This window comes from Alligator mississippiensis, chromosome 10, assembly GCF_030867095.1.
Source record: "Alligator mississippiensis isolate rAllMis1 chromosome 10, rAllMis1, whole genome shotgun sequence".
Taxonomy (NCBI): Eukaryota; Metazoa; Chordata; order Crocodylia; family Alligatoridae; genus Alligator; species Alligator mississippiensis.
In genome coordinates, this window is record NC_081833.1 from 51074968 (window position 1) to 51096421 (window position 21454).

General features: G+C 45.5%; 1 long non-coding RNA gene across 1 annotated transcript; it reads left to right on the forward strand.

Moving 5' to 3' along the window:
• Positions 1 to 2785: 2785 nt before the first annotated feature.
• On the forward strand, positions 2786 to 19627 carry LOC132243458 (uncharacterized). The gene is made up of 3 exons (XR_009455038.1): positions 2786 to 2888; positions 16745 to 16878; positions 19452 to 19627. It is a non-coding gene; the product is annotated as an uncharacterized LOC132243458 (long non-coding RNA).
• Positions 19628 to 21454: the final 1827 nt, after the last annotated feature.

Sequence of the window (21454 nt, forward strand, 5' to 3'; positions counted from 1 at the left end):
CTGTTCCTAAAAGCATAGGATAAGGAAGTGACTTGGCTCATCCCACTGCTGTCTTCTTGGTCTGACCCAGTACTGTTAGACTTAACTTCTTCCTCTGGTAAATGTATGAGGCTACATGTATACAGACCATATTTACAGGTGTTTCTGGTTTCCCCACCAAGTTTGCAATTAAATCTGACCATATCATAGTCTGGGTGTACCCGGTGTCTACAATTGCAGGCACTACCAAATCTCGTATCTTCATTTCTACTATGGCTTTAGCCTTATGCCAAGGTCCTTTATGTTTCCCAAAACTGCAATCCATTTGTTTTTCATGGGGATAATTATGTATCCCCTCATTTACACTCTTATTATTACAAAACCATGCTATATGGCCCTTTTTGCCACATCGGGAACAAATGACCTCTCTTGGTTCCCAGCTTTTATTTTCTCTCACTACTGGTTTCCAACTTTCGTTCTTCATTCCCTTATCCCTATTATCTTGTCTCATCGTAGGCCCCATATTTCCTGTTCTTTCTCTCTTAACAGGTTCTAGATCTATCACAGCATTCATATAATCTTCTGCCACTTTCAGTGCTTCAGCCAAAGACCGAGGTTGGTGTCTTTTTACCCATCTTTGTGTATTTCTCCCTAGATCCTTCACAAATTGCTCTAATACTATGAGATCTAGCACTTCCTCGACAGTTTTGCCAACCGGCTGTATCCAAAGGGTTACTGAGTCGCTTAGGATTTGAGCCAACAGCCTAGGCCTTAATTCTTCTGGCTTTTTCTTGGCTCTAATGTGCTGACTATAGGCCTCTGGAGATATCTCCAGTCTATATAGTATTGCCTCTTTTGCTGTCTCATAATTCCTAGCTTCTTCCCTCAACAGAGCCCTATAGGCTGCTTGTGCTGGCCCACTTAAAAGGGGTCCTAGTTGTATAGCACAGTCTTGGTGGTCCCATCCTGCAGCTATAGCTGCCCTCTCAAAACCTTCTAAAAAATCCTCTATATCATCAGAGGAAGTCATTTTTGGCAGTTTGGTTCTTCCCCCATCTGATTTATGCCCAACTGTCGTGCTTCTAACTTTTCACTCAGTTATTGCTGCCTAGAAAAAATCATTATGCAAGCTTCAGCTTCTTGTGCCCGCACTCTTACTAATTCTTCCATCTGTGCCTGTTGTCCTTGTAATATATGAATAGCAACAGCATGTGCTTTTTGCCAGTCTGCAGGAGGTTGAGGATTGATGCTCATCTTCTCCATCTAGTTTCATTTCCCAGCCAATGCACAAAAATTCTGTAATGTGTAAGAAAGGGAAATAAAAAAAAAGAAAACCCTCGAGACTCGTTCATGGCTTACTCACCTGCCATGCCTTGATGGCATCCTTATAGGCTCGGCAGTGCTACGCTTGCTAACACTATGGAAGAAAGAGACTTGGGGGTCATGACCGACCACAAGATGAACATGAGTCTTCAATACAATACTGCAGCTAGTAAAGTGGGAAAACGCTGGCTTGCATCCATAGATGCTTCTCAACAAATCCCAGGACGTCATTCTCCCCTTGTACTTGACCTTGCTGAGGCTGCAGCTGGAGTACTGCATCCAGTTTTGGGCCCCACAATTCAAAAAGGATGTGGAGAAGCTTGAGAGAGTCCAGAGAAGAGCCATGTGCATGATCAGAGGTCAGGAAAACTGACCTTATGACAACAGGCTGAGAGCTACGGGGTTTAGTCTGGAAAAGCGCAGGCTCAGGGGTGATCTGACGGCCACCTATAAGTTTATCGGGGTGACCGCCAGTATCTGGGGGAATGTTTGTTCACCAGAGCACCCCAAGGGATGATGAGGTTGAATGGTTATAAACTACTGCAAGACCGTTTCAGGCTGGACATAAGGAAGAATTTCTTTACTGTCTGAGCCTCCAAGGTCTGGAATAGCCTGCCATCGGAGGTGGTTCAAGCACCTACATTGAACACCTTCAAAAGAAAATTGGATGCTTATTTTGTTGGGATCCTATGACCCCAGCTGACTTCCTGCCTTTCGGGCGGGGGGCTGGACTTGATCTTCCGAGGTCCCATCCAGCCCTAACGTCTATGAAATCTATGAAAAATGTATACGTTATCACACAGAGGACTCCTCTTGGTGTTTACACATGCTGTATTCTTTTTCTTTCTTTATTTTACACATCTTTGCCCACATCAGGTCAAAACAGAAAGAAAAAAGAAAAAACCTCATATGCTATGGCTCAGATTCTTCTAACAGTATAACACAAACAGATAAGCAAAGTCCCAAATAGATTGCCCACAGTCTTAGTCTTTGTAGAGAGGGGTTACTCTTGCCTCATCTCTGTTCTTCTTCAGTGATACGCGTCACTGCCATTTGTAAGGTCCCTCAACTTACAAATAATCCAGTTACTTTCGTCTGGGTGCAAAATGTTCCCTCTGTCTGCTGTCAGCTCAGTCAGCAGTCACTGGGGCTTCTCACCCTGTGTGCTGACTCTCCTTCACTCCATGCCTCTGCACAAATCACTCTGGTCATCACTCTAACAGAACTCGTGGTTCCCCTTCTCGGGCAAGATTGAGTCTTTCCTGCTTACTTGTCAGTGAGCCATTTCTGGTGAGTCGTTGCTTCATTACTCTCCTCTGCAGGTGCAGTTAACATTGCCACCGCCATCTGATGACATCATCGTTTCTCTGGCCACTCCGTAGCAGCTGCGGTAAGTATCATTTCCTTATTGCATAAGTAACAGAAGGATGGCCTCCCTGTTACAGGCAAACAAAACAGTTACACCACTTTTAAATAGGTTGATGGGAAGACTTATGGTGTGCAGATGAACCCAACATAATTGTTTTAATATGACTGGAGCATACCAAAAAAACAGTTACAGCAGATCAGCTGTAAGTTACTGAGAGGTAAGTTGTCTGCTCTTTAAAATGGTACATTTCTCCATGCCCTTAGTCTTGCTTTTGGAGGTAGTTGGATTTCCTGGTTAGGGTACTTTGTTGAAGTTGAGTACATCACTCTCTTCCCTTCCTTGTGTAGTAAATTCATACAATAGATTCAGACTTCATTTTGCAGCAAACAGCATACATGTAGTCTGTTCTTATTGTTTGCAGGTAAAGTCAAGTCACAAATGATGATGTATGTGTGTACATATGTGTGTCTGCATGGTTTCTTTTTGGGAAGTTGGTGTAAGAGCAATGCTTTGTTTAAGCTGCTTTTATTGTATGGTAGTACTTGGGTGCTGGCTGCATGCGCATGATTATCATACTACTTTGGAACTTAGGAAACCTGGGTTTAGTTTCTTGCTCTGCCATCAGTTTTTTCTGTGATCTTGAGCAAGTAACTTGTACTTTACCACTGTGTCTGTTCCTTTAGAAAATGAGATTAATAGTATTTTCTATCTTACAGGGGTGTTGGGAGGACAAACCCTTCTGAGGCATTTAGATGTTATCATCATTATGGGGGCCATATGTAAAGGAGAGATTGACTAAAAGTACTGGGCTGGGATTTTATTTCCGTTTTCATACAGTATTACAGAACACACTGATTTCAAAGGCACGTATCCCTAATATAAAGGCTAATGGCCTGCATGTTTTGCTTTTGACTTTAGAGGGGGAAGGTTTCACGCTACAGGTATAATGTCTCTCTGGGTGTATTTTAACTCAGTGATAAAAGATCATTTTAATTACTTTATCAGTTGAAAGCAACTTATTAGGCTAAAGCAACCCTAGTAAACCTGTTTCTGCTTGTGGGCCTAATCCTGATCTGCCTTATGGAGGATTCACATTGGTTTTTGCTTTGACCCCTTTTTCTGGTTTGACTTCAGTGAAGTTATTCCGGTTTTCCACTCTTTATTCCGGTGTTATTCTTGCCAAAGCCTTCGAATTCTTTTTAAGTCATCATTCAGGCCTGAATTAGAGAAAAGTGCTATCACCACAACTGCTGTTGCTGCTGTTTTGCTAATGTTATTGCAGTACTGCCTGTCAAAAAAAATAGTCCCCAAAAATACTGTATTGTCAGTTTTGACTGCCATCCTGAAAAAACAATGCACATTTTCAAAAAAAAAAATGACAGCTGGTCTATCTTCATCCCCTGATGAACATAATTAAAAAACCAAGAACAACTACCATATAGAATACAAGAGTAAAAAACTTTCACAATAGACAAAAAAATTCTGTCCAATGATTAACTTGATCCTTAAGTTCAAAACATACCCTTTAGCCTGGAGGTTCCCAAGCTATGGGAAGTACCACATTTGAGTTACTTGATAGTTTAACCTACACTGTGCATTGGAGCACGTACTAGAGACCTAGGGGGAAGATTTTTGCTGATCCCTTACTTGCATATTTTGTCGTTTCTAAGAGGAAAGCCCAAAGTTAACCCCATTCTGATACATTTTCAGAGGAACCCTTTGTGATTGGGAGAATTCCTGTTGTATTGTGGAAGAGTATGTGTCCAAGAATAGATAAAACAGTGAGCAGCGGAAGGTTTAGATTTCAGATTAGTGAAACTAGGGTTGTGTACCATCTTTGCAATTGGTTGTGTGTCAAAGCCTTTCTGCTTGGCACAAGCCATAGTACTCATAGCCTTGGTGTTCAGCTTTTTGTATATCCTCCCATTAAGCAGAAAGTCCCTTCAAGGTCACTGTTCTGGTATAATGAAAGCCATCTTCAGCACTGGCCCTGTGTCCCTGAAAATCCTATTTCTTTTTTTGAACATAACTTCTCATGATAGTTAAGTTGAACCACTAGAGCTACAAAATTGACAGCGAGTAGAGAGGCTGTTTCTGTAGGAAACAAAACTTCAAAAGAGCTGTCTCAAGAAACAACAGGAGTGGCTGTGGATAAATCTTTCTCAGAACTAAATGAAAAACATATTTCTGTGACTTGGATTTTCTTCAGTATCTCTTCATAGAGCTGTAGTGCATCCACTTCCCTTGCACAAACATAAACTAACACATGCCAAACCACTCATCCCATTAAGCTATTTCTCTTAAAAATGTGGAAAGGAAGAGAAATTATTTTTGTTCTGGAATGTTTAAGTGGCTTTTGGTCAGTTTGGAAGTATGGGCCACATAAATATCTGGATAGATCTAATGAACAGTAACACAACTTCAGGTGTTGATGGCCCTTGCCTTACACCCCATTACGCCTCCTGTTCCTCTTTCTTTAAGCAAATTTTTATAAGACCTGTTGTAGAGTTATATGGAGCCACAGAACTTAGAGCAGTTGGTCCCACCTGTGTGCATTGTATTACAGCCCAAACAATCTGCCACACAATTGTAAAGTGTGGTAGAGAGTTGGAAATCTGATAGTAAGTCAGATTTGGAGAGACAGCTAGATTAGTGGCTCTAAGTTTTCCGCCATGGAGAACTGCCAGAGGACAACTCCTTCTCTTTCTATGAAGTAACAATGGGGGATTTCCCTAAACATCTGGCTGCTGGCTGGCTATCTTGAAAATACAGCCTGAAAAAGCTATCTGCCAGATATGCACAGCTGTGTGTCAGTTTGTCACTGCTAAACTATCCACAGCATCTGCCAAATGCCAGGTTTTGTTCTATTTTTTGGGTTTTTTTTTTGTTTTTTTTTTACTTATGGAATCCATTAGAGGGATAAAATCCACTAAACAATACCAAATACTATTTAACAGTGGTTGCCAACTTATTGTAATAAGTAGTAAAGAAGGGTTCCATAGTTTATAGTGTCTGAACATAGCATGGTTTTCTTACTGTTTCATATTGGTCACCTTAAGTGATTGTTTACATGCCATTTCATTGAAAAGCCATTGAAATAGTCCAGCCCCATTGTTGTAGATCAGTGGGGGCCAACGTTTTTGAGACATGTCACAAATTAGCCCCACACCCTCTCCAACTGTCACTCTAATCCTCCTCCATTGTCCAATCTCCTGCTATGCTTTCTGTTCCCCATTTTGTGCTCCTTGCCCAATATACTGCTCTGCTTTCTGCTTCCTGTGATGTCTGCTGCTGTGGTACTTGTCACCTCCCTGATCTATCGCTTGCCACACAGAGAGGCTACCCATGCTGCTTGTGGCACTCATGCAACAAGTTAGCCTCCCCAGTATAGATCACAAGAAACAGCTTAATTACTTTCTTTCTTCCCGGTTCTCTATTTTTGTTACCATCTTCCCAAGTTTCAGTTTGAGAAAATAAGTTGTGAAGAATTTATGCTACAGGAATGGTTTTCACTACTAAGGAGACAATGTCTCCTCAGCATTTATCAAACATATTTTTGGTAGTGCCATTTGGAATGGGTTATCCAGAAATCTAGAGATCTCGAAGAAACACTTGGTAACTTCTGAATTCTATTCAGACCTCTCCATTTATGCTTAATTTCTTTTCACAACATTTACTATACTAAATACATATAGCTGTAGATTGATGGGATTAGAATCCCTATTTTTTGTGGTTCCACGTGTCTGTAGTTGGATACTATAGGGAAGTATGCTGTAGAAAAACTGATGGAGACAATTGTATGCATCTTGAAAGAATAGTTGCATGGACATTAATCTTCCTAGTCTTACCTCCACATCACAGTCCTCAGTGGTTTATTAGATATCAGTATCAGTGAATTTTTCATAAATTGAGTGTACATTTTCTTTCCTGAATTTAGTCTCCATTTGGACCATATTCTGCACCTCAATGTCTTAAATGGTAAAAATAAGTAGTTTATTTCTCTTTCCTGGGTTTTACTTTTCTCATCCATGCTAGCTTCCTAAGTTATTAGCTTGCCAAGCAATTCAAATGTGGTACTTTTAAGTCCCCTGTTCTCTGTCCTATCCACACCGCCAAAACACCCCTGTCAACTCCTAATTCATTTTTCTTTGTTGAAGTCCCTCCATTTTACATAATACTATACTAGCACTGCAGGTGTCCTAAAAATTGAATGCAATTTATTCTCATCTTAGTCTCTTCAGTGCCAGATAGGAAGGGACTATTACCTCAATTCTCTAGATTATTTGGTGTCCCTCTATATACTGTCCCAAATTTCAGCAAAATTAAATCTCCTTCACTCTGCATGTTGTATTAAAAGCTCATTTTAAATTTGCTGTTCACTATCAGCCTTAGGTTACAACTTCCCATCTCTCTCCTAACCACTGAATACTTGTTTTACATTATTTTCCCACAGATGGTATTAACTACATGTATCTAGGGTTGATTCTCATTTTGATGTTCCCTGACCTTATTTTCCTAGATCCATTTGCATTGGATCCCTCTTCTAGCTCATAAATAAAGATAATGTAACAGACCCCGCAGCAGGGTGTTGTGATAAACCAGTCCCTCGTTGTTTGGAAACATGCTGGGTGTTGCATAATCTTGTAGGCACTAGACTTCTTGTGCCCTTGCCTTCAGTGAGTTCCCAAAAATACTCACTCTTGATTAACAGAATTAACATATTAGAGCTGCTAGAAGTAAAAGGTGCAAATACTGTAAGCACAATGGTTACAATAAAAAACATAAACCCAACCAGCTTCAAAGGGCGGTTAAGTCCTAAGGTATAACAGCAGCTGTGTCATCAAGATCCTAACATGCTGCCTGTTGTCCTCAGCCCAATGTCGTCATTTCACTAAGAGATGGAATTAGCTGTCTTAGTCTGAAATCAAATAGAAGGCAGGATAGATTTGCACCTGATAGACTAGCCAAAGTAGACAGATAGCTCTATATCTACGTCTGTATCACAAGTTTTCGTGAGCTGAAGCTCACTTCAGATGCTGATCCTGGGCTATGTCCATGGTTGCTTCCTTTCATCTCTTCTTTTTCTCACACAACTTCTACACAAGCTCTTTTCTGACTGTAGTCTCCACTAATCTTAGGTTGTACTTCCTTTTCTCTGCACTGCTCAGGTTGTGGTCTTCTGGTTTGAAGTTCAACTAGGGATTAACACAGTATTCGTTACAACATTAATTAGCACCCTGTTTTGTAGCTGCAGCCATCACTGTCCATTGCCTGCTTTCCTTCAAATACTGTCTTTTTTAAGGTCAAACAGGCAAGTTTTACTTAGTGTAAAACAGCTTATTTACCAACCCGCCTTAGATTCTTTTTCCCCCAAGTAATAACTGGTGAGATCTTGTGCAAGATGGCTAAGCTTCCAATGTAGCAAATACATTACAGTCTCTAAATTCAATAAGGGACTGCTGCTGAGAGGAGCTGGGAATGAATGTTTTCTTATAGAACAGCGGTTATCAACATTGGGGTTGCAACCCCATTTGGGGTTGCAACAATAAAAAATGGGGTCAGAAAGACACTCAACAGTTTTGCCTGATTGTAATCAAAATCACAGAAGAAAGCAGGAAATGGTGGGTTCCCCTTGCAGACTGGCAAAGTTCCATCATGCAAGGGACTGTTTGGGGCTGAGGGAAGCAGGAGGAAGGCAATGAGGCAGGTGGTGCCACATGCACGTGCGTGCACACATATGCACATGCCAGCCAGGCAGCATGGAGAGCAGATCCTACAGCTCCCTCCAGGTAAGTCTGCAGTAAGGACAGGAATGGGGCAGGGCTAGGGCTGGGGCTGGGGATACTGCCCAGCTGGACAAGTGCATGTGGCCCAGGGCTGGGGCGGGAATGTGAGGCCCGGCTGGAGGATCAGAATGGAGCCATGGGCAGCTCATCTGGGGCTGGCTCCATAGCCAGCAGAAGGCCAGGGCTAATGGGCCTTAGCCCCTTCAAACGCAGGCAACCCGGGCCCGGGCAGCTGCAGCAGGGTGTGGGAGAGGAGTGCATACAGACACAGAGAACAACTAGAGCCTGCATGCGAGCAGGAACTCAGCCCAACCTGGCCCTATGTGGAGCAGTTCCCACCGGGTAAATGCGTGGATGGGGAGGGGCATAGGGGAGGGAAGAGGTTTGCAGGGGAAAGATCAAGGCCCCTGCAGGGGATGGGAGTGAATAGGGCCCAGGGCAGGTTGTGGGATGCTTGAAGCCCAGGTGACTTGTCCAGGAGCATGGGGGGGCTCCCGCCACCAGGACAGACACAGGGGGCATGTGCCTCCTGGAGCTGTGTGTGGGGCGGAGGAGGCTGCTCCTGCAGGCTGTGCTCTGCACCCCACTGCCAGTGCCCTGGAAGTTGTGTGATGCCACATGCCTCCTATGAGCTTGCTGCTCTGCCTGCCTGGTGGTGGGAGGCACGTGGCATTGTGTGGCTGCCAGGGCATTGGCAGTGGGGTGCACAGAGTAGCCGGAGTAGCAGCTGCCTCCACCCCACACAAAGATCCAGGAGGCACGTGCCCCCTGTGCCTGCCCCAGGGGTGCGCATGGCGGTAGGAGCCCCCCCACACCCCTGGACGAGCTACCCAGGCTCCAAGTGTCCTACAACTGGCCCCAGCCCTGGGACCCCATTCACTCCAGCCCTGCCCCAGCCCCACTCCCTCCCTCACCATGGGGGCCTCAATCAGCCCCCTGCCCACTCCTTCCCCATGGCAGACCTACCTGCTGGGGGTGGCATGTGTGCTCAGCCCCTCCCCCCCATCATATTTTCTTCCTCTGCCTATGGCTGGTGCCCTGCTACTGCATGCACTTATGGGGAAGGAGGCATGGGGGGGTCATGTGCCCCCCCAGATTTCTATAGGTTCAAAGATGTTAGGATCGGAAGGGACCTCAGTAGGTCATGGAGTCCTACCACCATTTGTGCACATGGCAGACGTGGGCTGCTAACTGTGGCCTCAGGGTTTCCTGCCCTGCTGCCCTCCCACCTGCTGGGATGCAGAGGGCCCAGGAGGAGGGTAGCAGAGTGGATAGCCCTGAGCCCTCAGCAGGCAGCCCGCATCCTCCTCCCCCCCCCCCCCCATGGGCTCTTCTCCAGCCAAGCTGTCCATTGCGGGAGGGTGTGCTGATTTTCTCTGCATCATTTTGGGACTGCAAACAATTTCCAGTGTTTAAATGAGGTCATGCTGACAAAAAAGTTGGGAATTCCTGTTTTAGAATCTGAGACTTTTTATTTAACATTTCTTCCTGTACTTTTCTAGTAAGTGAAGTGAGTAGATGGTAATCGTAAGAATATTTCCTTGTATACTTTTATCAAAACTGTTATCATAGTTACTCTTTTTCCACTTTCTAGCTTTACAATTTCTAGCTCTACAATTTCTTTTAAAAATTGCCAGTGATTTTTATATATATATATATATATATATATAAAAATTTATACTTACATAAAAGTTGTCTACCATGGACTCCAGGGACCCTGGATATATCTTTAAAATAAGGAAATATCCATACCAAATATAGTAATCTATAACAGTAACTTCTTCCTTTCCCCTTAATGATCTGGCATATATGATATCCCGATTTGTTGACTTGGATGTTTTTGGTTTTAGTCAAGTCAGTTAGGGACAGAAGTTACACATAAACTGATTTAAGTGATTAGAAACTGGTTTAAACCTGTAACAGAATAGAAGTGCAGTGCACAAAAACCCATTTCAAAATAGCTGAAACTGGTTTAAGATAAACCTGGTTGAATGTAGTATCAGACTTAACTGATTTGAGTCAAACTGGCTTATGAAACTTCTGTCTGACAAGGGAGTGGAGGTGGGGGGAAGCCCAGCTGTGGGAATGCAGCCCAGTCTACAGGGGGGACTGCTGCCCCCACCCAGGCACACCTTGGCTGGGTTCTGGGCCCATGGAGGGGGGTTAAACACTTGTCCCCCTGCTTAATTTACTGCTGGCTGTGTCTGTGGACTACAAATCCCAGAGGCACCTGGAAGCAGGAAGAGGAAGTGATGAGCAACCCTGCAGAGTTCTGCTGCTGTAATTCTGGACTGTAAATCCCAGAGACCTCAGGGGCAGCAGAAAGAGAAACTGAACATACAGCCAGAGAGCCATGCTCTAGCATCCCCCAGTTTCTGGCCTGAGCCACTGCAGGCACGTGCCTGCAGTTCTTGAATCAAAGGTAAATGTCTGTTTATTTATGTTTCAATTTAATCTGTGCAGTTTAGACTAACCTGTAAAGACTGAATCGATTCAGCCTTGGACTTCTTGACCATCTGTACCTACCCTTCATGTGCTCTCTTATCTGCTTTTTTTTTCATTTATATATCTCCATTGCTTTCCAGTCATTCATTCTTTTTGTTCTTATAATATTATCAGTAAAAAGCAGTTCAATAGCCCAGCCATTTTTAAAAATCTGTATTACTTTTATTTTTCCTTTAATTTTTTTCCTTTCATGTTTTAACCCTTGATAATAATATGTATACTTTTGGCTAGAGGGGATATACAGAAGTTGCTTTTTTGCCATTCAAAGAACTTTATTGCCATGATTTAACACAAGTGCACAGCTTTACAGCACTTTAAAGGCAGGTACAGTGCTTCAAATTAACCCTTGTTAAATGAAGCATCAAATTTGAAGCACTGCATTTTACAGCACTTTGGGTTCAGATGGAAGTACAGCTCCAAGCTGTAAGCCAGAATGATTTCTGCAAAGTATTTTCAGAATGTGAGGGAGGAAAGGCAGTAATGGTATCATTCTTTGGGTTCCCCAGCCAGTGCTGAAGGGTGGGGTGGGTGAAATGGAGACCCAATACATCTGCTCCACCCTCCAGGGGGGTCAAAAACCTGAGACTGAGCTCCCTCTCTCCCTTTCTTCCCTCCCATTCTGAAAACAGCAACAGGCTGGGAGCTTCGCAAATACAAGTTACACAAAATGCTACATTTTGAATTGTCTTTATCTGGTACCTCATGCAAGGAGGAGTCAGATTTTCACCTGCTCAGCCATTTTTTAAGCTGTTTGCAGCTGTGCGCTTGTGTTTAGTCATAGCCATAAGCTGCTTTCTGTGGCCAGATTGGGCAAAAATTGTCGCTCCTGTCTGCACCCAGTAGCACCCTACAGTGCTTTAAATAACTTCTTTATGCTGGTCAAACTTCTGACCAGTGGAGAAGCTCCAGGAGGCTGCACAACACTCCTAGCTTGGAAAGTGCAGGGAGGCTCAAAGGCCCACCCACCCAGCATTGCACTTCTGTCATGTTTGAAAGTGCTGTATCTTTATAGTGCTATGAAAAGTGCTCTAAATTATTGTGCTGTAAAACATGTGTGGAGCACTTCTGTATGTACCTTTTACTCTGCTTTTAACTTCTGTTTTTCCTTGCAAGTCTTAAAAAGGTTGTAAACAATATTTTATTGCTGGCTTCATCTTCTTTTTCTATTTTTTCCAGTATGCAGTCTCCTTACTTACCCCCTACCTTTGAGTACTTCTTCATGAAGTGTGATTGCCTTTGTGTCTTGTTCAATGCATTTTTCCTTTTCAAAAGAGCTATTTCAATTCACCAGTGGTGTTTCAGAATTCATCAATCATTTGATACCTTCACATGTGGAAACCTTTCTTTGTTTTAGTATTTCCTCCACTGGCCTGATGCTCAATAAGCACTGGAGTCGCTTACTTTTGTACTCTTGACAGAAAATAACTTGCTGCAAACAGGGTCCTTGGTCCTCTTGCAAAGGGTGCCATGGCTTCAGTGCTATTGGAGCCAGAGTTAACTAGTTTAAAGTTAACTCTGTATTGTGGTCTGTGAGGATTTGGAAGGAATGATTTTTAGAAACCTTTGAGCACATATTTGCCTGTGAATACAGCGGACTGGAGTCAATGCCCTAAAAGGCTGCATCTACTCCTGTGATCCTACATCAGATGCTTCTGTTGTTGCAGTAACACCTTCTAATTTCCATGTAGACATAGCTTATATGTGGACTATTGGAAAAATGTTAATTTGCAATGGCAGCTCTGTTCAATTCAAATCAGTCATAGTCAGTGATCTATAACTCCCTTATTACCACAACGTTCTTAACTTATTTGTGTCTTAAAAAGATCATGATTCCTGGCCTCTTCTCTGATACAACTGTCTTTCTTCCGGGGTGTGGAGTTGCCTTCTGCATAGCAAAGAAATCTTTTGGAGCTTCCATATTTGTTCTGTTGTTTAGAAGACTTTTGGGTAGCTTAAATCCTCATAGAGAGTTTCAAGACTCTTGTTAAATCATCCTCAATTCATTTTCCTGTACCTGTACTCTAGGTGTGACTTTTGTCTGCTTTGGTTTCCCTTTTACTTACATTTTTTTGTATCATATTCCTAATCAAATTATATTTTGTTGGGGGGGGGCCTCTGTCCACAGATAATCTGGCCAATGTTTTGATAGCCTCATATGTTGTTATAGTTGAGACAACTTTCCTAACAAAGCTAAGGAAACACTTAATGTCTTGTGCTTTAATACTATACCCAGAAAAAAATTTTGAGCCAAATTCAGAGATAGTGTAAACTGACTCTCCCTTGACTAAAATTAAGCTGCATCTGTCTAGGCTAGCTTTGACTCTACCTCTCATTCAGATCTCGGGTTGGGAGGAGGGAAAGGAGGAGGACAGGGGCACTTCAGTGGTGCAGTTGCACTCCCCTACCCGTGATTCTAGGTTTAAAATAAACTGCCCAGCAATGAGAACTTAGTTTCTATTCAGGCAGCAGTAAGTGAGTCCTTTGACTTCATGGCTTATTTTGAAGCCTCATTTCTTCTAAGCTTTTCATTTCACAGGAGTCAACAACCCTCTCTCCCTTTTAATGGTCTTAATGTTCCACTAATTAAGCTACCATTTCTTTTGCAATTCTGGGGTGCGTGTCCACGTAATCAGCATTTACCCACTAAAAATGTTTCTGGTTTAATTTTCCTTTCTTAGTTTATGATGACTAATTCAGTAACATGGATGTGATTTACCATGTAATGGCTTATTATGCTATAATTAGTAAAATGTGCTAGGGGGCATATCAGATCAATGTTACCCTCCTGCCCTTTCAGTACTACTTTACTGCCAGGTAGCGTTTTAGGACAAGATTTGATATTTTGGTTGGTTTATTTTCTTGGGTCGTGCTGGGTTGTTTTTGGGGGGGAATTCTTGGTGGCTTTGCTTGAGAGACACAGGTTGTTTTATTCAGGGGGGGGGGAATTGAGTTCAATAAGCAGTGCTGTCCGTCTTCCTTGCAAAGCCTCCTGCTTTTTGGGGGGCACTTATTGCTTGTTACATGGGGCACTGCTGGTTGGGGCAGGAAATCTTTCCATGCAAAGGTCTGCAAGAGTGAGCCTGCCTGCCTCCCCCTCACAAGTCTGGATTGGCATTGGGGGCCTGTACTGCAGGCCTCCCAAAGGGGCTGCCCCTGTGTCCAACCCTGGTCCCGAAGCAGTTCTGCCCCCCACTTTTTCTGCACACTTGTTGCACTGGGCGCTGGGTGTGGGGTACACTTAGGGATACACAAGGGTACATAAAAGGTCTGGCTGTCTGTCCCCACCCCCACCTCCCTGTGTGTTGGCATCTGGGTATCATGTACCCAGACTACCCAGATTAAAGCCTGAATGGAAACATTACTACAGGAATTTTTATGTAAAATAGAAAGAATCTTGTGTCTCCTATCTTTTGTATCTTCGCATCAAAAAGCAGGAATTTTTCCAAAGCTGAGAACCAGTATGGCGGTGGGCTGGGATTCTTATCAAGGTTGATTAAGATTCCTTGGGTACTAGAGATCCCCATGCCCAGGACAGCTTCCCCGAAATTGGGGTTGGGGGAGCCATGATCAGCCTATTCCAACTTCCCCTCCCCCTGTGATCACCACAAAGTGACCACATGGGCTAACCCCTTCACCCCCGACACAGCAGGGGCATGGTGTGGGTTGAGGTGAAGAAAGAAACAGCTCAGGCTCAATGAGAGGAATTTTCTTATCACTTAGTAGGGCTGTGCGAAGCTTCAGGTGCTGATTCAATTGGGAGGAGATTTGGCCCAATTTGGTAGCTGAATCTCCAAATCAGAATCAATCAGGAGACCAGTTAAAAGGTCCAAATTGATTTGAAGCTCTCCAAAATGATTAAAAAAAGATTAGGAGAGCTTTGGTGATTTGGGCAGTCCCTGCTCACTGCAGCAGGGAGCTGGACTAGAACTCCATGCTGGTAAGTAGGGGGCAGGGGAGGGGGGCCTGGAGGAGGGGACCATGAGGAGACCCCTGCCTGCTCCCCCAGCCCCCCTGAGCACCCCTGCCCAGCCGTAGCTCCCGGGTCTTTAAAAAAAGCCCCCATTAACCGACTGCTGCTGTACTCCTGTTCCTTCTAAACCTATTTTTGTCCCCAGCAGCATGTCTCTGTCCCCTTTTGACCATCCTCTGGTTGCCATTGCTCTGCCTGACAGTCATACTGCTGCCTCTTTCTGGGAGTGCAGGGTGCTGCAGGTCAGGAGTGAGTGGCACCAGCTGGGCTGAAGGGGCAGGGAGCCGCATGTAGGGAGTGAGGTGCACCGGCAGGGTTTGGGTGACAGCTGGAAATCTTTCCTGGGCCAGCCCACTTGATCAGGGGTGTCCAGAAGAGACCCCAGTGCCAGAGGTAGGGAATGGGGTGGCCCTAGTTCTGGGGTGTAACGGCCACATGTAACAGTTCAATATGAGGGCAACGATGTGCCCAGATCTGGGGTGTAAGAGCTACATACGACAATGTATGGGAAGGGCTGAGATGCACCCCAGAGCTGGGTGCAACGGCCACGTATAACATTTCGTCACAGCCCTCACCAGACACTGTTATACATGGCCATTACACTCCTGAGCTGGGCACACATGGAGCAGTCCTGGGTTGACACAGTTGTGTCCAGAGAGATGAGGAGACAGTACCATGGTCTGCTACTGTGGTCAGTGTCAGGGGGAGCTGTCCTGGCAATTAGGGAACTGCCTGGGTGACCAGGGGTCTCCCTAAAACCAGCACCCCAGCAAGGCTATCAGACCAGGAGTGAAGCTCCTGGTCCAAGAGATTCCCCCAGTGCCACAGAGGCATGGCATGGGGTAGCCCTAGCTCTGGGGTGTAATATCCACATATAACAGTGTATGAGAATGGCAGATATGCACGCAGCTCTGGGGTGTAACAGCTGCATAGAACAATGTATGGGGAGGGCTGAGATTGCACCCAGCTCTGGGGTGTATGGCCACATATAACAGTTTAGCACAGCCCTCACCATACACTGCCAGGGCCCTTCACTCCTGATCTGCAGTCCCCTACCCTCCTAGGAGTGGCATGTGCTGGGTCCCATTGGGATCAAAGGCAGCTTGGGTTCTTTCTGACCCCCCTCTGCCATGAAGCCGGGCAGCTTGGTGTGCAGATGGCACATGGAGGATCCTGGAGGCACTAGAGCCTGGAGTTACAGTTAGTAGCCTAGGTATATATATAGCAGGCAAAAAGAAAGCTCAGAGCAACCCAGGACCCCTGCAGGACAAATCAGGACAGTTGGTGGTTGACGTGGGGAAAAAAGCAGAGCTCTTCAATGAGTTCTTCGCTTCAGTATTTCTATATACAGACCAAGCCAATTCGCCCACCTCGATCATTGACATTGACAGATGTCCACATGGCACCAGTCCGCCTACAGTTAGTTCTGGAATAGTTAAGGAGCTCCTGGAGGAGCTGGATGGGTACAAGTCAGCAGGCCCGGATGACCTCCATCCACGACTGCTGAAATAATTGGGCAGTGTTATAGCTGAGCCGCTGGCACAGCTGTTCGAGCACTCGTGGTGCTCCGGCCAGGTCCCCGAGGACTGGACAAGGGCCAATGTGGTGCCCATTTTCAAGAAAGGGAGAAGGGATGAGCTGGGTAACTTTAGACCAGTCAGACTTACCTCTATTCCTGGGAAAATGCTAGAGAAAATAATCAACCAACACATTTGTGAAGGCCCAGCAGGGGAAACAATGCTATGGGGAAACCAGCATGGGTTTGTCACAGGTAGATCCTGCCTGATAAACCTTGTAGCCTTCTTTGACCAGGTCACGCACTGCCTGGACGCGGGAGCCAGGGCTGATGTCATCTTCCTGGACTTTAGGAAGACCTTTGACACAGTTTCGCACTCTATCCTCATTGGGAAGCTAGCAGACTGCAGAGTGGATGCCTACATGGTCAGGTGGGTGGTCAACTGGCTTAGGGACCGCACCCAGAGAGTGGTGGTGGATGGTTCCTTCTCGACCTGGAGGGAGGTGGGCAGCGGGGTCCCGCAGGGTTCGGTCCTCGGACCAATATTATTCAATATTTTCATTATTGATTTGGATGAGGGTGTGGAGAGCACCCTCTCCAAGTTCACTGATGATACCAAGTTATGGGAAAAAGTTAGTACACCGGAGGGCAGGGAGCAGATTCAGGCTGACCTGGACAGGTTGGATCAATGGGCAGAGAGAAATGGGATGCAATTTAATGAAGATAAATGTAAGGTACTCCACCTGCGAAGAAGGAACCCCCAGCACACCTATGGGTTAGGGAGTGTCCTTCTCAGCAGCTCGGAGGCAGAGAGGGATCTTGGAGTCATAATTGACTCCAAGATGAACATGAGCCGGCAGTGTAACGAGGCCATCAACAAGGCCAATCGCACCTTGTCGTGCATTAGCAGATGAATGACTAATAGAACAAGGGAGGTGATGCTCCCACTCTATGCGGCACTGGTCAGGCTGCAGTTGGAGTACTGTGTCCAGTTTTGGGTGCCGCACTTCAGGAGGGACGCGGGGAATCTGGAGAGGGTCCAGAGGAGGGCCACTTGCATGATTAGTGGCCTTCGTGATAGACCCTATGGGGGGAGGTTGAGAGAGCTGAATCTTTTCAGCCTTCACAAGAGACGGCTGAGGAGAGATCTTGTGGCCGCCTATACATTTATTAGGGGAGGTCAATGGGGAATAGGGGAAGCGCTGCTTACTAAGGGGCCCCAGGGAGTGGCTAGGAATAACAGGTGTAAACTAGTTGAGAGTGGATTTAGGTTAGATATTAGGAAGAAATTTTTCACAGTAAGGGTGGCCAGGGTCTGGAATGGGCTTCCAAGAGAGGTGGTGCTCTCACCTAGCTTGGAGGTCTTCAAGAGGAGGCTAGATAGTCACCTGGCTGGGGTCATCTGACCTTGGTCCTCTTTCCTGCCAGGGGCAGGGGGTCGGACACGATGATCCATTGTGGTCCCTTCTGACTCTACAATCTATGACTCTATGAATCTATTGATAGCTCAGTGGTACTGCTTTTGTGTGCCATGTGGGAGTCCTGGGTTTGATTCCCAGCCAGGGCACTGGAGAGCTGAGTTGCCTGCAAAAGGGAATCCCCACCCAGGAGGGGGGGTACCCATCACCTCTTTTACCTCTCCCCACTCTGGTGCCTGTGTCTTAAATTTTGTAGGATTTGCATCTTATATTTTATGAACCTTGCTCCTCATGGCTGTTATTGATTTGTCTGTGCTATATGTGTATGTTCACCTAAAATCCCTTGGACTCCCCCCTGCTCCCCTGTTCCTCCCCCCCCCAGGTGCCCGGAGGGGGTACCATTATCTCCCAGGGTCCCCTTGCCCCCCACCTATGTGTTATATTCCACCCTGTTCTTTCCCTATTAAACTTGTATCTGGTTAATTTCCAATTGGTCTCGGCTCTACCTTCCCCATAAAGCAGCTACTCCTCCCATAGCACATTAACATCTGCTAAATCCCTTCAAATGGAGAGGGGGTACCTCATCTGAATACTAGGTAACTAGTAGGGTGGAAGTGCTAGACTTTAGGAAAGCTGATTTCAATGAACTCAGGCGTTTAGTCAAGGACGCACTGCAGAGTAAGAGTTTTGAAGAGATGGGAGCCCAGGAAGGGTGGCTGTGCCTTAAGAAAATGATCCTTTGGGCACAGAGGGAGATGATCCCGATGTGGGGAAAAAGGGGGAAAGGGGCCAAGAGGCTTCCTTGGATGACCAGAGAAATCCAGAACAGCCTACAGGCAAAAAGGGGGCATATAAAAAGTGGAAATGGGGAGAGACTACTAACGAGGAGTATGCCTCCTCTGCTTGCGCTTGTAGGGAGGCAGTTAGATGGGCCAAAGCTACCATGGAGCTGAGGATGGCATCTCAAGTAAAGGATAACAAAAAATTGTTTTTTCGATATATAGGGAGTAAAAGGAAGGCCTAGGGTGGAATAGGATCTCTACTAGATGGGCATAAGCAATTGGTGACGGACAGGGGGGACAAGGCTGAACTCCTCAATGAGTTCTTTGCCTCTGTGTTCCTAAGCGAGGGGCACGACAAGTCTCTCACTGGGATTGTAGAGAGGCAGCAGCAAGGTGCCAGACTACCAAGCGTAGACCCTGAGATGGTGCAGAGGCACTTGGAGAAACTGGATGCGTTTAAGTCGGCAGGCCTGGATGAGCTCCATCTGAGGGTACTGAAGGCACTGGCCAACGTCATTGCACAGCCACTGGCAGGAATATTTGAACACTCATGGCTCACGGGCCAGGTCCCGGAGGACTGGAAAAGGGCCAATGTGGTCCCCATTTTCAAGAAGGGGAGGAAGGAGGACCCAGGCAACTATAGGCCAGTCAGTCTCACCTCCATCCTTGGCAAAGTCTTTGAAAAAATTATCAAGGCTCATGTTTGCGAGAGCCCGGCAGGACAAATTATGCTGAGGGGAAACCAGCACAGGTTTGTAGCAGGTAGATCATGCCTGACTAATCTAGTCTCTTTTTATGACCAGGTTACAAAACACCTGGACGCAGGAGTAGGGGTTGACATTGTTTACTTAGACTTCAGGAAGGCCTTCGATATGGTATCCCACCCCATACTGGTGAACAAGTTAAGAGGCTGTGACTTGGATGACTGCACGGTCCGGTGAGTGGCGAATTGGCTAGAGGGTCACACCCAGAGAGTTGTAGTGGATGAGTTGGTATCGATCTGGAAGGGTGTGGGCAGTGGGCTCCCGCATGGCTCTGTCCTTGGACCGATACTCTTCAATGTCTTCATCAGTGACTTGGACAAGGGAGTGAAGTGTACTCTGTCCAAGTTTGCGGATGACACAAAACTGTAGGGAGAAGTGGACACGCCGGAGGGCAGGGAACAACTGTGAGCAGACCTGGACAGGTTGGACAAGTGGGCGGAAAACAACAGAATGCGATTCAACAAGGAGAAATGCAAAGTGCTGCACCTAGGGAGCAAAAATGTCCAGCACACCTAGGAAATGACCTGCTTGGAGGCACGGAAGCGGAAAGGGATCTTGGAGTCCTAGCGGACTCCAAGATGAACATAAGTCGGCAGTGTGATGAAGCCATCAGAAAAGCTAATGGCACTTTATCGTGCATCAGCAGATGCATGACGAACAGAACCAAGGAGGTGATACTTCCCCTCTATCGGGCGCTGGTCAGACCGCGATTGGAATACTGCATGCAGTTTTGGGCGCCGCACTTCAAGAGGGATGTGGATAACCTGGAGAGGGTCCAGAGAAGGGCCACTCGTATGGTTAAGGGCTTGCAGGCCAAGCCCTATGAGGAGAGACTAGGGCACCTGGACCTCTTCAGCCTCCGCAAGAGAAGCTTGAGAGGTGACCTTGTGGCTGCCTATAAGTTCATCACAGGGGCACAGAAGGGAATTGGTGAGTATTTATTCACCAAGGCGCCCCTGAGGGTTACAAGAAATAATGGCCACAAGCTAGCAGAGAGCAGATTTAGACTGGACATTAGGAAGAACTTCTTCACAGTTAGAGTGGCCAAGGTCTGGAATGGGCTCCCAAGGGAGGTGGTGCTCTCCCCTACCCTGGGGGTCTTCAAGAGGAGGTTAGATAGGCATCTGGCTCAGGTCATCTAGACCCAGCACTCTTTCCTGCCATGCAGGGGGTCGGACTTGATGATCTATTGAGGTGCCTTCTGACCCTAACATCTATGAATCTATGAACCACCTGGGTTACATTTACAACCCAGGTTATTCCTACCCTCCCAGCCCTGCTGATCCCCCTCATTCCTGACCTGCCCTACCCAGCCCTGTCAAACCAAAACCCCAAAACCCAGTCCAACAAAAGTAATTTGAATTAACTTGAGTCTTGCACTGCCTGACCCATAACAATTTGATCTTTGCCACGACATGCGTGAGAACACAGGGAACAATTTTTTTTGGAATCCAAAAAAGTTGTATTTTTCATTCATCAGAATCTTGAACTAAATCACCAGTAAAAATTTGCAAGATTATCACCTGGAGTCTTTTTGAAGTATTGCAGTAGAGATTCAATGGATTTCCATGGATTACCAAGTGAACCTATGCGGCACCCTGTGGTGTAATAATTGCAAAGCAGGGAAAATCACATTTTTGGACATAAGTCAGATCCACATTGAAAATTTAAAATGATAAAAAAACCCACATGGAAGAAATTGAGGAGCTAAAAATAAAACATATCGGAGGTGTTTTAAATTAATATGATAAAAAATTCTAGAATGATAAAATCAGCTGACTGTGGATACACAGATGCTATTTAGCTAGCTTAATGGCGATTTTTATCATGTGGACACAGGAAAAGTATAACGTGGTAACAGGAGAGGTGTAACGTGGACAAGTGCCCCTGCTGTCTATTAGCTGGTCCTGGTAATGTAGCTCCTATTTCATAGTTCTGCAGACTGTTTCTAACTTTAACTAAAAATATCAACTCAGGTGTGGAAATAGCTTTCAGTGAAGCATTGAATAAACTATCAAGGTGTTCAAGTAGGCTTGATTTTT